Source organism: Hippichthys cyanospilos, chromosome 5 (genome assembly GCF_059441005.1).
Source record: "Hippichthys cyanospilos isolate Australia breed blue-spotted pipefish chromosome 5, RoL_Hcya_1.0, whole genome shotgun sequence".
Lineage (NCBI taxonomy): Eukaryota > Metazoa > Chordata > Actinopteri > Syngnathiformes > Syngnathidae > Hippichthys > Hippichthys cyanospilos.
In genome coordinates this window covers 1,545,851-1,563,214 of record NC_142373.1, presented here as the reverse complement: position 1 = coordinate 1,563,214, position 17,364 = coordinate 1,545,851, and positions in this window count along the sequence as shown.

Below are 17,364 nucleotides of genomic sequence, written 5' to 3'. Positions count from 1 at the left end.
CCCAGTCCTAGAGGGCTGCCTATCCGGCATGTTTTGGAGATTTCTGTCCTCCAAACACACCTGATTCAAATGCTCAGCTCATCAGCTAGCTCAGCGAAAGACTGACAACAAACCTGATCATTCGAATCAGCTGCATTGGATGACGGAAACATCAAAAATATGCAGGATAGGTGTCCCTCGAGGACTGGTTTTGGACATGCCTGCTTTAGTCTGTGTCAAATAGTCTTGCGCACCATTGGTGTCAAGTAGTCTTGCGCACCATTGCCCAACATGTGGTTTTCTTTAGACAATGTACGACTCAAATGTCATTCAGAAAAGGAGGATAATGTCAAGAGCGAGTCATTGGCATAACGGGTGTGGGCATGGGGCGGCATGGCTTAGTGGTAGAGTGGTCGTCTCCCAGCCGAAAGGCCGTGGGTTCGATCCCCCGACCATCAAGACCATGTCTAAGTGTCCTTGTGCAAGACACTGAACCCCCAGTTGCTCCTGATTGCGTCATCAGTAGGTAAAAGACTAATTAGTGTAAAGCGCTTTAAGTACCTAAGGTAGAAAAGCGCTATATAAGTGAAAGTCCATTTACCATTTTACCATAACCTGTATTTACTGGATTCACATAGTTTCTCAAATGTCTATAGTATAAGGGCCAAAAGTCATAGAAGTATGAAAAGGTGATTTATGTCATAACTTTTAACATACCAATTTTCAACATGTTTAGGATGGAGGACAATCGACTGTGACCGAATTGGCAGAGCCGGGGATGACCAGGGCCGCACAGCAGCCTTCTCAGCGATCTACAAACTCAGAGCTAGAGGTACGTATCCCATCGGCTCAACCTGACTTGTCTTAAGCTGTTGGCGTAGCCGTCTCATACAGTAGACTTTTGCAGATTACTCAAGTCTTGGAAAGTATGTTGTGTTCCCTCGTAATAGTCAAAAAAACTTTCAGTCTGATATAGGGCTGTATGGCTTGGTGGTAGAGTGGTTATCTCCCAGCTAAGAGGCTGTGGGTTCGATTCCCCCGACCGCCAAGACCACGTCGAAGTGTCCTTTAGCAAAACACTGAACCCTCAGTTGCTCCTGATGCTGCATCATCAGTGGGTTAATGACTAGTTAGTGTAAAGCGCTTTGAGTACCCAAGGTAGAAAAGCGCTATATAAGTTAAAGTCCATTTACCATTTATAGGGTTTACTCAGATTGTTGTGTATTGTGGGGTCCAGTTAAGAATTTTGGTCAACTCAGTCTTATGCCTGTAAAACAGTGTGTCTGCTTTGACACTTACTCCGGTCTTTCTGGTTTTGTGGGGTCCAGTCAGGTATTATGTCCATGTGATACACGCACTTGTTGCTTGTTTTACTGTGTTTGTGGGGACCCCGTAAAATATTTTAAATTGTTCCCATAAATGGTAGTTATCAGTGTTTTTCATCTTTGATGTACAAAACTGCAATCAGAAAATGTGTCTTCTCGTAATTGATAATGGGCTCAGAATCTACCAGCCACTCAAGGCGTCACATGCGGAGACTTTAGGCTGGCGTCAGGCTATCTTGTGCAACGTTTCCCACTTCAGTGGATGTAGGACTCAAACATCATTTGGAACAGCACAACACTGTCAAGAGCGAGTCATTTGGAATAAGCTCTATCAAGAGGCTTCAACTACTTTCTCAAATGTTTATTGTATAAGGGCCAAAAGTCGTAAACATATGAAAAGGAGATTTATGTCCTATTACTTTATAAATTATATCAATTTTCAACATGTTTAGGATGAAGGACAATCGACTGTGACCGAATCGGCAGAGCCGGTGATGACCAGGGCTGCACAGCAGCCTTCTCAGCCATCTACAAACTCGGAGCTAGAGGTACGTATCCCATCGGCTCAACCTGACTGGTCTTAAGCTGTTGGCGTAGCCGTCTCATACAGTAGACTTTTGCAGATTACTCAAGTCTTGGAAAGTATGTTGTGTTCCCTCGTAATAGTCAAAAAAACTTTCAGTCTGATATAGGGCTGTATGGCTTGGTGGTAGAGTGGTTATCTCCCAGCTAAGAGGCTGTGGGTTTGATTCCCCCGACCGCCAAGACCACGTCGAAGTGTCCTTGAGCAAAACACTGAACCCTCAGTTGCTCCTGATGCTGCATCATCAGTGGGTTAATGACTAGTTAGTGTAAAGCGCTTTGAGTACCCAAGGTAGAAAAGCGCTATATAAGTTAAAGTCCATTTACCATTTATAGGGTTTACTCAGATTGTTGTGTATTGTGGGGTCCAGTTAAGAATTTTGGTCAACTCAGTCTTATGCCTGTAAAACAGTGTGTCTGCTTTGACACTTACTCTGATCTTTCTGGTTTTGTGGGGTCCAGTCAGGTATTATGTCCATGTGATACATGCACTTGTTGCTTGTTTTACTGTGTTTGTGGGGACCCCGTAAAATATTTTAAATTGTTCCCATAAATGGTAGTTATCAGTGTTTTTCATCTTTGATGTACAAAACTACAATCAGACATTGTGTCTTCTTGTAATTGATAATGGGCTCAGAATCTACCAGCCACTCAAGGCGTCAAATACGGAGACTTTAGGCTGGCGTCAGGCTATCTTGTGCAACGTTTCCCACTTCAGTGGACGTAGGACTCAAACATCATTTGGAACAGCACAACACTGTCAAGAGCAAGTCGTTTGGAACAAGCTCGATATGAAAAGGTGATTTATGTCTTATTACTTTATAAATTATATCAATTTTCAACATGTTTAGGATGGACAATCGACTGTGACCGAATCGGCGGAGCCGGCGATGACCAGGGCTGCACAGCAGCCTATTCAGAGATCTGCAAACTTAGAGATAAAGGTACGTGTCCCATCGGCTCAACCTGACTGGTCTTAAGCAGTTGGCGTAGCCGTCTCATAGACCTCTGCAGATTACACAACTCTTGGAAAGTATGTTTTGTTCCCTCGTAATAGTCACTAAAGCTTTCAATCTGGTATCGGGTTCACTCGGGTTGTTCTATTCCCCCCCTCCAGATGCCAGAGGCGGTGCTACAAACACAGAATAAACCTTCGCGCAAGCGCAAAACGCATACCATCAAAAACATCATGTATATGACAACGGGGACATATATGTGTATATATATATATATATATATATATATATATATATATATATATATAGTCCGTCTCTCAGAACCTTCTCGCTCGTTGGTTTGCATGCCATATGAGTACAGCACCTTTTGTGGTTTATTTCCTATCGTCGTGTGTCGCCCGTTGACTGTGTCAGTCGGGGTTGCTGTTTACTCTTTGCCCTCCGGTGTATGCGATGGTTGTGTTGGTTTATCCTCGAAGAGTGGAAATGGTTTATCTACCATTATTACTTGAGCAACGTTTGCTGTGGCTTTGCTTCACGGGGTGAGTTGCGTCGTTGCATGCTCGCCATAAAGTTGTGTTTTGTTTTTGCTTGGCTGTGAAATTTCCACGGTTCTTTGTGTGCCTGATCACCCGCCAGCTTTTGGTGTCGCGAATGCGTCTGTTATCTGTCCTGGCCGCGTCGCTTGCGCTTCGCACACGATCTTGGCTGGTTGCTATTGTCCATCATCCGCGGTTACTCTGCATTACGTACCGGTTGCTGTTTTTGTGGTGTGTTCCTCTCACCAATTGGCGGCAAATCTGCTCTCGGCCCCGTGTCTCTTGCTTGTCTGGCTCGCAGCGGTTGAGTCCTGCACCAGCTCTTGCCTTGACAGCTTTTGTTGCACTTTTCACGGTCGTATGGAGGGCTCTGTGCTGTGCTCCAGTTGTGGCTGTCGTGTTGTGCTGGCAGACTCACAGGGTGGCCGCTGTTTACGTTGCTGTGACTAGGCGCATGTTGACACAGCTTCTTTGCCGCAAGTGACTTTGGCTGTGGATGATGTGACCAGTTCTTTCAAACAAGGCTACGTCCGTGGCTGCGCCTGTTGAGTTGGCAGTCTCCTTGCCACCCTTTGGCTGACGAGGCTCTGCCAATCTAGCTCCGCCTGCTTCTTCCTCTTAGCGAGGTTATCCTTTGAGGATGAGATTGCTTATTTGCGTTCCCAATTGGAAGTGATATCTGCACTGTTGCAGGAGCGCCTCCAGCCCGAGTGCCTTGGCTTCTGGTGAGCTGTCCTCTTATCAAGGCGCTGTTGCACCGGATCTTTACAAGAATGTTGATGCTATATCTCTGTCTGCTTCAGACTCATGCTTCCGTGAGTCTTCGATTCTAGGGACTCCGCTGTTTGTTCGCCTCCTTCTGAGAGGGGCTTGTCGCTCACCGTATTTGGTGATGCGGATTCACTTATGTCCCTTTTGCGCGCTGCTTTGCCGGAGTTTAAGGTGGACATTCCTTGTCACCAGTCTCCCTGGAGAAATCCCTTTTTCTGGCGTGGCCACCCATCTGTGGCCTTAATTGTCCCACAGAGTGGGCATTATTTAGATCTCTCGCAGGCCTGTTGGGCCGATATGAGTGCCTTTGCCCGCCTTACCTCTGAGGGGCGTACATTGCCGGCGTTGCAGGATGCTGCTAACATTGGGTTAGACTGCATGCCGGTTGTGGAGGAAGATGTTGCTTCCTTGGCTCTTGTCACCTGACGAGCTCGTTCGGATTACGCGGAGTTGTGCTAATATACAATGTCGCATGGAGGATGACCTCGTTGCAAGGGCCTATAATGCTTGTGTGCGCTCGCCTCGAAATTGGCAACACTGTCTTGCATCTGTTGTTCACTGCCATGGCTGTGGCGCGGAAAGGAGATACTGAGTCGGTTTTGTTATTTGGCGAGGCATGTGTACATGCTTTTGCCCTTATGACAAGGGACCACCGGCGTGCAATGTCCTACTTGGTGCGTTCACACTGCCTTTTGTGGTTGACTCAGTCCTCCTTGACTAAGTCCTCAGCGTACTCTGCGGGACTTTACTGTCATCCCTGGAACATTTTGCGGTTCTGGTGCAGTGGAGACACTGGAACGGTCGCTCAGGGTCAGTTAGGTACGTGTGCAGCTCTCTGACCACGACAGAGCTTCGGCCATTTATGGTCCTCCTCGGTTTCCTGCCTATGTGCCTCATTACCGTGTTTCATTGCGTAGCCAAATGTATGGGGTTCCCAGTTCCTTGCGTATCCCCAGATGGTATGCTGCTGTGGACACTCGCTCTTTGGCGCGTGTGCCTGCTGTGAGTGGAGTTTGTCCCACCGGTGGATTTCGCTCTGGTCGTCGGAGGCCTGACGGTAGACCCCAGGCGGTTGATCCCCAGCCACCCCCCTTCCCCCAAGGCCCCGCGAACCCGTGGGTTACGGGACTGAGGTGTTGGGGCCGGCCGTCTGGTGTATTTCCCCTCAGCAGCTCAGGCTGTGGGCTGCTTTGCAGACAGACCCCTGAGTGTTTTCCACCCTGTCCCGGGGATGTAAATTGCAGTTTTGACGCCTGCCCTCCATACAAAGTTGGGTCCGGGAGACCTTTATCGCTGACCCCGGCAAAGGCCTTGGCCCTCGATCGGGAGCTTACTACTCCCCTGGCCAAAGGGGCCATGGAGCCTGTTTTCTTTCTAAGCCTCATCAGGGGTTTTTATTCCCCTTCCTTGTCTCATAGAAGACAAGTTGTTTTCGCCTGATTTTGGACTTGAGAGGGCTCAATCGTTACCTCAAGAGAGTGCCGTTTTGCATGCTTACAACGTCTGACGTATTGCGGTTTGTCAGTCTTGGCGAATGGTTCACATCATTCGATCTTACAGACGCTCACTTTCCTGTCTCCATCGCGCTTCATCAGAAGACGTTTTCTGCGCTTTGCTTTCAGGGGCGCCCACTGGCAGTTCCAGGTGCTTCCGTTCGGCCACTCACTCTCACCAAGGGTGTTCACTCACTTCGTGAAGGCTGCCCTTGCTCCCCTGCAGGCGAAAGGTAGGAAAATTCTCCCGTACCTGGACTGACCTTCGCGCTGTCTCGTGCTCAGGTGGTCAGGGATACTAACTACCGTGCTGCTTCGTCACATCTCTCGGTTGGGGATTAGGGTGAAGTCGTCTTTGGTTCTGTCACAACAGAACACCTTCGTTAGGGGGTTGCTGGACTCCATGGCCATGCTGGCCCCCGCCCTTCACTTCAGCGAGCGAATGATATTTTGCGTGTCCTGGGGGTTTTCGCCTAAACACGCGCTTTCCTTTTGGAATTTTTTTACTCCTGCTAGGCAAGTTGACTACCCTCACTGCGGTGGTTCCTCTGAGGCTCCTATACCTTAGTCCCTACATATGGTTGAGTGGCTTTCACTTGGATGCCAAGAGACATCGGCACCGATGCCTACAGGTGTCTTGTCGCTGTCTTCTCGCATTGGCCTTGTGGCACCTATGTGCTTTTGTGGCTGCTGGCGTTCGGATGGGAGTGGTGCTGTCTCGCCGGCAAGTGGTATCCAGCGATGCCAGTCTCTCTGGCTGGGGTGCTGTTTGGCAGCACAGGCTCGCTCAGGAGCATTGGTCGTCGGCGGACACCGCAGACCACATCAATGTCCTGGTACTTCGAGCCATGCAGCTGGCCTTCATCCCCTTCCTGCCATTACTTCGGGGTCGGCACGTCCTTGTGCGGTCAGACAATACCTCGACAGTTTTCCACATCAATCATCGGGGGGGTACCAGGTCCATCAGGCTGTTGTTGGTCGCTGGAGCCCTTCTTTAATTGCTGCCACCCATCAGCTCAGTCTGCAGGCTGCCTACCTTCCGGGTGTCCTGAACCAGGTAGCGGACTCGTCTCGTGGGGTTTCAGCGCCAGGGGAGTGGCGTCTACAGCCGGAGATGGTGCTTGCATATGAGCTCGTTTTGGCCAAGTGGAGGTCGACCTCTTTGCCATGCTAGAGTGGACTCACTGTCCCCTTTGGTTCTCTCTGATGGAGGTCAGCAGTCCACTGGGGCAGGATGCCCTGGCGCACTCATGGCCGTTTTGTCTCCCATACGCCCCCCCCCCCCCCCGCCCCCCCCCCCCCTTTCCCCTGATCTGGACGATGCTTCAGAGGGTCCATCAGGAGGGCCACACCCTGTAGCTGATGGCCGTTTTGGCCGACACGGACATGGTTCCCTCTGCTCCACAGCCTGTGTTTTGCCGACCCTTGGCAGGTTCCAGCCCGTGTGGCATCCCCACCCTCATTGACTTCGCCTGTGTGTGTGTGGCCTCTGAGGGGCCTGACCCATTGCTGAGCTGCTGCTCTGATTCAGTCAGGTGCATTATTGTCAACGGCAGGGCTCCTTCCACGCGCTTGTTGTCTAACAACAGATGGGAGTTCTTTGTGTCGTAGTGCATGACGCTTGCCACGGACCCAGTGGCTTCCTCTGTTCCTGCTGTCTTGGAATTTCTGCAGTCTCTCTTGGATAAGGGTCGCTCACCTTCCATGTTGAAGGTGTATGTCGCTGCCAATGCGGCCCGCTACGCGGCGGTTGATGGCGACTTGATACGGCGCCACTTGCTTGTTTCTTCTTCATGAAAGGGGCCCGGTGTCTCCGACCCTACAGTGTGCCATGCACCGTTGCCTGGAACCTGTGCGTAGTACTTAATTTCTTGTGCCAGCCTCCTTTTGAACCCCTGTGTGAGGTGCCTTCAAGTGGGTTTCTCTGAAGACTGCGTTTTTGCTCGTCGTTGTCTGGGCCAAATGAGTTGCAATTGCATGCCCTGTCCTGTCATCCCTTCCTGCGTCAACAGGCACCCTGATGGAGGTGCGGTCACTCTGTAGCAGAAAGCGCTTTTGTTCTGAAGGTGCAACCCTCTTCCTATCTCAACAAACCTTTTGCGTATCATTTGTTTCGTGCCCCCGCCTGGGGACGCTGGGACCTCTGCCGTCTTCTAGTGCCCTGTGCGGGCACTGCTTCCTTATGTCCTTATGTTTGTCTCACTGGACCGTTAACGTGATCACGCATGCTTGCGGGGATTTGGAACACCCCTTACCTTCGAGTGTCTGCAGCCCATTCTACTAGGAGTGTCGCGACTTCTTGAGCTCGACTGAAAGGGGTTCCCTTTGAGAATGTTTGTGCTGCTGCTTCCTTGTCGTCACCTGACACTTTTGCCAGGTTCTACTATGTGGATGTTGCAGCCCCCCATTCTATGTATATGCTCCTGGGCTCCTCGGGGGCATCTATGTAAGGTTGAGGTGAATAGCGTGGTCTCCTCGTGACTTCGCTGTTATTCGTCATTCCTAGCTTTTACCACTGCCTCTGGGGTGAAATAGAACGACAGTTACGTGTTTAATAGTGGTTCTATGATCCCCGAATGACCACTAGAGTTACTTGTCATTCGAATTCCTTGTCCTCACGTTGTTTGCGCGAGTCTGTTCTGAGGGACAGACTAACGGGTGACGCTGCCTTATATATGTCCCTGGTGTCCTATACATGAGGTTTTTGATGTTATACATTCTCATCTTGCGCTTGTGCGAAGGCTTATTCCGTGCTTTTATCACCGCCTCTGGCAGTCATCCGGGGTTGATATAACCACTGTTACATATATAACTGTTGTTTTGTGTTGTGGGGTCCAGCCAAGCATACTGGTCAACTCAGTCTTATGTGTTTAAAACAGTTTGTCTGCTTTGACAATTACTCTGATCTTTCTGGTTTTGTGGGGTGCAGTCAAGTATTATGTCCATGTGATACACACACTTGTTGCTTGTTTTACTGTGTTTGTGGGGACCCCGTAACATATTTTAAATTGTTCCTATAAATGGTAGTTAACAGTGTTTTTCATCTTTGACGGACAAAACTACAATCAGAAATTGTGTCTTCTCGTAATTGATAATGGGCTCAGATTCTACCAGCCACTCGAGGCGTCACATAGGCTGCGTCAGGCTATCTTGTGCACCGTTTCCCACTTCGGTGGTTTTCTGTTGGCAACATAGGACTCAAATGTCAGCTCTATTGAGTAGAATGTATATCGTATGAGGGCCAAAAGTCATTAAAGTTTCAAAAGGTGATTTATGTAATATTACTTCATAATTTATATCAATGTTCAACATTTTTAGGATGAAGGACAATCGACTGTGACCGAATCTGCAGAGCCAGTGATGACCAGGGCTGCACAGCAGCCTTCTCAGTGATCTACAAACTCAGAGGCAGAGGTACGTATCCCATTGGCTCAACCTGACTGGTCTTAAGCTGTTGGCGTTGCCGTCTCATAGACCTCTGCAGATTACACAAGTCTTGGAAAGTATGTTGTGTTCCCTCGTAATAGTCAATAAAGCTTTCAGTCTGATATAGGGTTTACTCAGATTGTTGAGTATTGTGGGGTCCAGTAAAGCAACTTGGTCAACTCAGTCTTATGTCTGTAAAACAGTGTGTCTGCTTTGACACTTACTCCGATCTTTCTGGTTTTGTGGGGTCCAGTCAGCACTTGTTGCTTGTTTTACTGTGTTTGTGGGGACCCCGTAAAATATTTTAAATAGTTCCCATAAATGGTCGATAACAGTGTTTTTCATCTTTGACGGACAAAACTACAATCAGAAATTGTGTCTTCTCGTAATTGATAATGGGCTCAGAATCTACCAGCCACTCAAGGCGTCACATATGGAGACTTTAGGCTGTGTCTGCCTATCTTGTGCACCATTTCCACTCTTGGTGGTTGTCTGTAGGCAACGTAGGACTCAAATGTCATTCAGAACAGCACAATACTGTCAAGGGCAAGTCATTTTGGAATAAGCTCTTTAAATTGGATTCACATAATTTCTGAAATGGTTATTGTATAAGGGCCAAAAGTCATAAAAGTATGAAAAGGTGATTTATGTCCTATTACATTGTAAATTATATCAATGTTCAACATGTTTAGGATGAAGGACAATCACAATTGACTGACCGAAAGGGCGGAGCCGGTTATGACCAGGCCCGAACAGCAGCCTTCTCAGCGATCTACAAACTCAGAGATAGAGGTACGTATCCCATTGGCTCAACCTGACTGGCCTTAAGCTGTTAGCATTTCTGTCTCATAGACCTCTGCAAATTACACAAGTCTTGGAAAGTATGTTGTGCTCCCTCGTGATAGTCCATCAAGTTTTCAGTCTGATATAGGATTTACTCAGGTTGTTGTGTATTGTGGGGTCCAGTTGAGCATTTTGGTCAACTCAGTCTTATCTCTGTAAAACAGTGTGTCTGTTTTGACACTTACTACAAACATTCTGGTTTTGTGGGGTCCAGTCAGCACATGTTGCTTGTTTTACTGTGTTTGTGGGGACCCCGTAAAATATTTTAAATAGTTCCCATAAATGGTAGTTAACAGTGATTTTCATCTATGACAGACAAAACTGCAATAAGAAATTGTGTCTTCTCGTAATTGATAATGGGCTCAGAATCTACCAGCCACTCAAGAAGTCATATACGGAGACTTTAGGCTGTGTCTGGCTATCGTGTGCACCATTTCCACTCTTGGTGGTTTTCTGTAGGCAACATAGGGCTCAAATGTCATACAGAACAGCACAATACTGTCAAGCGCAAGTCATTTGGAATAAACTCGATGAAGTGGATTCGCATAATTTCTAAAATGTTTATTGTATAAGGGCCAAAAGTCATAAAAGTATGAAAAGGTGATTTATGTCCTATTACTTTATAAATTATATCAATGTTCAACATGTTTAGGATGAAGGACAATCGACTATGACCGAATCTGCAGAGCCGGCGATGACCAGGGCTGCACAGCAGCCTTTTCAGAGATCTGCAAGCTTAGAGATAAAGGTACGCATCCCATCGGCTCAACCTGACTGGTCTTAAGCAGTTGACGTTTCTGTCTCATAGACTTCTGCAGATTACACAAGTCTTGCAAAGTATGTTGTGCTCCCTTGTGATAGTCAATCAAGTTTTCAGTCTGATATAGGGTTTACTCAGATTGTTGTGTTTTGTGGGGTCCAGTTGAGCCTTTTGGTCAACTCAGTCTTATGTCTATAAAACAGTGTGTCTGCTTTGACAATTACTCCGATCTTTCTGGTTTTGTGGGGTCTCTTGGTGCTTGTTTTACTATGTTTGTGGGGACCCCGTAAAATATTTCAAACTGCTCCCATAAATGGCAGCTAACAGTCTTTTTCGTCTTTGACGTACAAAACTGATATCATAAATAGCCTCTTCTCTTAATTGATAATGGGCTCAGAATCTACCAATCACTTATGCTATCTCATACGGAGACTTTAGGCTGCTTCAGGGCTATCTTTGTCACCATTTCCAACTTTGGTGATTTTCAGTATCAGTAGGCAATGTATTACTCAAATGTCATTGAGAAGAGTGCAATCCAATCAAGAGCGAGTCATTTGGTATAACCTATATTAATTGGCTTCACCTATTTTCTCAAATCTTTGTATTATGAGGGCCAGAAGTTGTAAAAGTATGAAAAGGTGATTTATGTTGTTTCGCTACAAACGCAAGAGAGATTTTTGTAAACATTGTAACAAGGCTGACTGGCATATATTACAATTGCATCACAGTAGACCATGTTACGTGGGCAGACCAATGCACCAATCACTTTGTGCACAGCTACTGTATACTGTATGTGGTGGAAAGGCAGGATGAAGTTGCACTGCGACAGCACATCAATGAATGGGTTAGTTGGGATGCTGAACTAAATGCACTGTGAAACGGTCTTGAATGAATTGTGCTAAAGATTGTTTTTTTAAGTGTTTTTGATTTGTTATGTTTTTCTTTTCTTTTTTTAAAGGTCGGAACCCTGTCAAAGAGGCATTGGGTAAAGGAGGAGATCCTGGACATCGATAAACACATGATGACCTTCATTACACTGTCCCACGGAACAGTGATTGCGATAAGTGCCTTGAAAAATAACACTTAGCACTCAAAAACCACAAAACAGTGTTTTCAAAACCTACAAAATCTAACATACTTGTGCTGTATCGAACAATTTAAAAGTTCAGAAGGGAAAAGAATAAATGCCTGTGTCCCCTTGACAAATTCGTCAAGTGGCTTTGCAGTAGTGTGTGATGCCTTCAGTCTGAGCAGATTCAATATAATACTGGTTATTCTCATGAAAAAAAACTGTAAAACAATTCTCCATATACAGAATACTAACATGAGTCTGCCAGTTGTTTCACATTACTGTTTTGGAGTGACAAATGTGGAATGGCTCCACAAAGTAGTGATAATACGAGTTGTCTGACATTTGTGTAAAGGACTATGGAAGGGTACCCAGGAAGGTTCTAAAACCAAACCGTGTGTGAGGGGTACCCAGGAAGGTTCTAAAACCAAACCGTGTGTCAGTGGTACCCAGGATGGCAGAAAAACCAGGTAGTGTGTAAGGGAAACCCACAAAGCCAGAAAAGCCAGACGGTGTGTATAGATACTAACCCCAGAAGTGATGAAAACCAAACATGTCCCCACATGGCAGTCTGTATTCAGGTCAATTCCTCAAACTTTGCCTAAATGGGAATTTGAAGTGATGATAATTTTTCCCCCGATTTTAGGATGTTGCCTGATTTTTTTCAGGGCTGTAGAGCCTTCAGAAAGGTGGGTTCCCACAAAGGGGGGTCTGGTCTTGTGTCCCATCAATGTAACAAAAACAAGTATGTGTGTGTGTGTGTGTGTGTGTGTGTGTGTGTGTGTGTGAGTATGTGTGCGCGTGCGTTTGCGTGCGCGTGTGTGTGTGTGTGTGTGTGTGTGTGTGTGTGTGTGTGTGTGTGTGTGTGCGTCATCTCCTTAATAACTACAGTGACATCTACTGGTTGCTTAGCCCACAATTTTGCGTACACTATATGTTATCAATTATGGCATGTTTACACGGTTGGTCATCTCTTCCTGTGGTATTCCACATATGACCTTCACCTGTTCGGACACACCCTCTTAATCTTTTCCCTGTTTCCTGTGGAAAAAAGTAGCACCTTTACAAAAAAATAAAAATAAATTAAAAAATTGCGCAAATAATAAATTATTAGGGATGCGCACTTTTTTCATTTCTTCCTTTTATGACTCACACCGGTAGGTTTTTTTCTTTAGAACAGACACTTGGGCAACTCATGTCATCCTTACAGGCTGACTGGATTCTGAAAAGTCCATTTCAATTTAGAAAGGTGTGCAGTATGCCTTTTTATTGTGGTTACACCCACCACAATAATGTGCAAATAATAAGGAAATAGCCTTGTCACACCTTTCACATGGCAACCACTTCTGAGCGCGACAAATCAGAGATTAGTAAATGTTCCTTTCTAAATGGCTTATAATTGCCTATACTGTGGTTAAAAGAGTGTAACTAAACAGTTACACATGTACGGTACATCGGCTTTAGTTTATTATACACATAAAAGTTTCAAGTGGATTCATCCTATTATTGTGACAAGGCCAACTAAGTAGCTTTTTTGAACTCATATTACATTTCGTACTGTTAGTTAGCTATTACAGTGGTTCGCAACCTTTTTTCAGTGATTTACCCCCTCTAAAATAAAATTCCAATTACCCCTTAACCAGTGCACAAAAAAACAACAGCAAAAAAAACATGTCGTCAGTGTCTGATTTAATAAACTTGAAACTTGAAAATTAAACTATTTTGTATCGGTCCACAAAGCAAAAAAAACCATCAAGTGACCTCTTTTGGATCTTAGAAGAGCTCAGTTTAAAAAAAAAAAAAAAAAGCTAAATGTTTGTCTACAAAAAGGACCTACTCTCAAAAAAGAAATGATTCTAAATAAATATTTGTCCACAGAAAAAGATTAAACATAAAGTGTCCTCTTTTGGAATAACAGTAGAAATCGGTTTGCATAAATACATAATTAACTTACACTAATTATAAATATTTGTCGACAAAAAATAATCAACAAAGAGTCAGACCTGTTCTCAAAAAAAAATTCTAAACAAATACTTGGCCACAAAAAATCATTCACCATTAAGCGTCCTCTTTTGGGATTACAGTAGAGATCTATTCTAAAATAAATCATTAGCCTAATTGGTAATAAATATTTGTCGACAAAACATAATTAACATAATGTGTCGGACCTGTTCGCAAAAAGAAGGCAATTATTTTCTAGAAAATTGCTGAGATTAACATTGGTGGCTCCAGGACCAGGAAGGAAAATACTGGTAGCCCACAACATCTTCTAATCCGGTACCCGTCCGTGGATTCGCTGGTACTAAACTGCATGGGCTGCATCCAAAATAATATTTTTGAACTGATTAATGTTATTCTTTTAGCAGTTCATAATTTGATCCGTGTTTGCCTTGTTCTTTGTCTTTTTTGGCGCCGTTTCTGGCCGCTCTTGATATTACATTTTGCAAGAGAAGGATTGTGTGGTTTTGAGAGCAGTCTGTCGGTGACACGTTTTGTCTCTGTGAAATCTGGACCATGAGTGTCTGTTCGTTATACTTTTTTGTAAGAATGTTGTCATTTATGAAACTGGGGGGCTATATCACGGTTTTCACTTATCGCGGGGGGTTTCGATCCCAATTAACCACGAAAAACGAGGGATCACTGTACTAAAAATCAAGTGAGAAACCAAAGAAAATCAGAACCTTTTGTCATGCAAACGTGGGAAACATTGCCTCCTAGTGGTAATAAAGTGCTTGATTTTACATGTCGTGTCAGCTTTTTAAACAGAGGATTACCTTAATTAATCATTGCAGTCAATACCATAATCGCGATTCACATTCGATTAATTGTGCAGCCATAATTCGCATCCAATTAATGTTTGGATTGAAATGAATACCAGTTTTAATTCAGTTATTTGATTGATTTAATCAATGTAATTTGTGTGAATTTTCGTACATTTTGAGGCGGCATTTTGAGACTCAATCAAGCCATTGTTTGTCGTTAATGATGAGCTCACTTTATATTCGAATTTAATTGCATGGAGATTCAACTGCATAGATCATTCCTGGGTGTCAATTTATCTTTTCTTCTGAAACTGAGCAATTAAATGAAAGACTAAATGAATGAATAAATAAATAAATGGGTTGAACGTGTACAATATATTTGTTTTCCATCTGAACAGATTCATTTTCTAAAATGCCAGCCTTTTTTCCTCGTCTCGTTTTAAATGCCTGAAAGAAAAACTGTGAACGTTCAAGAGTAATCATGCATCCATTAAAATCAAGGTGGTTGTCGAGTCTGTCAGCTCACCTGTTAGCAGGCGTGCTAATAAATTAACTGTCAAAGGGGGGGCTGCCGGGCTCGCAGAACAAGCAGCCGTCCCACGCTTTTCCTCTTTTTTTTAAGCTCCAGCACAATGAATGTGAGAACAATGAATGTCCACAAAAATCACACCTCAAGTTTCTAGAGAAAGGAAAAGGCAAGTGTGGGTTGGTGTGCTCAAGCCTCTTATGAAGAAATTATAATATTTCTGTCAATCAATCAAAACGTCGTTGCATATGCATATTTGCACTCGGGTGCTTTTTTAAAAAGGTTGGCGAACAAAACACAGGTGATGCCTTGTTTGAATTGTTTCTTGTTGGGTGAATATGTTGGCGATGTGTTGATATTGAGGACTTTATTATAATATTTACATGGTCTGAGCAAGTAATACAAACACACCGGTCAGACAATCACCTTCTACATAGCCAAGATTAAATGAACATAAAGTAGAGGTCAAATTGTTGCTCAAACCTCATGACAGAGAAAATTTGTACAGTATTTCATCTCCCCGTCATTATATTTATAGCATGCTCGTGGGCTCCATTTCCATGAAATCGGGGGAACTGCATGGACCCCAAAAACATTTCATGAGGGTTTGCTTCTTTTTATATAGATGGGACTCAAACTGTGACAATCTTACAGCAAATAATCTTACATCAATCTATTCATTATTAACTCTACTATTTATCCTGGCTCATGTAAAACAGATCTTTGATACATATATTTTAAAGTGTTTTTAACTCTAATATTTAATTTTCATGAATTTGCTGTTCCTCTTCCATTTTGAAACCAAAAATAAAAATGAGAAATGCTTGGCCAAAAACTGAGCCATTCCACTTCGGGAATGAACTGTGACATCACATGCAGCATCCAGCACAGGTCTGTAAATGAATGATGAAAATGAGATAACTGCATACTACGGCTCTGAATATTATTTTTGTTTGGTGTTTTAATAACTGCTTAAAGTGGACGAATTTAAAAGTGTGACAAATAGTTGAATAATACGGTATAATAGATCCAGTTCCGTTCTTTATTTTGACTCAGTGACATACCACCCTCCAGATGGACCATTATTTGTAATTAAGTAAAACATTAAAGTAATGACCCTCATCATCTATCTTGATATATTTCAGCTTTCAAATTTTGTCTGAGTTTAAAATTTCAGACGATGACGGTTTAAATACAACACGTACACTATATATGTAGCTAGCAACTCATGCTAAAGCCAAAGACTTGTGCCAAATCTTACATTGACAGATAGATAGATAGATAGATAGATAGATAGATAGATAGATAGATAGATAGATAGATAGATAGATAGATAGATAGATAGATAGATAGATAGATAGATAGATAGATAGATAGATAGATAGATAGATAGATACTTTATTCATCCCCGTAGGGAAATTCACATTTCCAGCAGTATCCTCAAGTCGAGATATAAAATATGAGAAATAAAATACACAAAGATACACATAAGTCCAGTACAGAAGTATACTTAAGGTGCTTGTTAACAGTGTAAACAGAATAGTGTGAATCGTTGGAGTCTAGTGCAAGTATAATTAAGGTGCTTGTATAAAGTGAATAGTGCAGTGCAGAGTATGAGGTTTAGAGTTTAATGTGAGCTTTTACTGCCCCGGGTGGAGTTGAAGAGCCTCATGGCATGGGGGAGGAATGATCTCCTCAGCCTGTCCGTGGAGCAGGACAGTGACAGCAATCTGTCACTGAAGCAGCTCCTCTGTCTGTAGATGATGCTGTGTAGTGGATGTGTTGGATTGTCCATGATTGATAGCAGCTTGTTTAGCGCTCGTCGCTCAGCCACAGTTGTCAGACTGTCCAGCTCTATGCCCACAACCGAGCCCGCCTTCCTCACCAGTTTATCCAGACGCGAGGCGTCCTTCTTCTTGGTGCTGCCTCCCCAGCACACTACTGCGTAGAGGAGGGCGCTCGCCACAACAGTCTGGTAGAACATCTGCAGGAGCTTTTTGCAGATGTTGAAGCATAATTTCTTCAAGTTCTTAATCAGCGATTTAATGATGTTTTTTTGTTAACAGTGGCGTGTTGATGTTGGTACGTAGCTCTGCAAAGTGATGGTAATAAAACCAATAACCAGGACTCAATCTAGCCTCTACACTACCACAGCTACAAGGCTAATTTCAAAATAAAAGCCTTATAAGGGGATTGCATTGTCATCTATGTATAGTTTGATGTGTCATTTTGAAGTTGCTCTTCACAACATGTCGTTGGCGTGTTATATGTTGTTGACCCCGGTAGGAAAAGTTCCCTGATATAAATGTTGCACTACATGTTTTTCTGTGTGA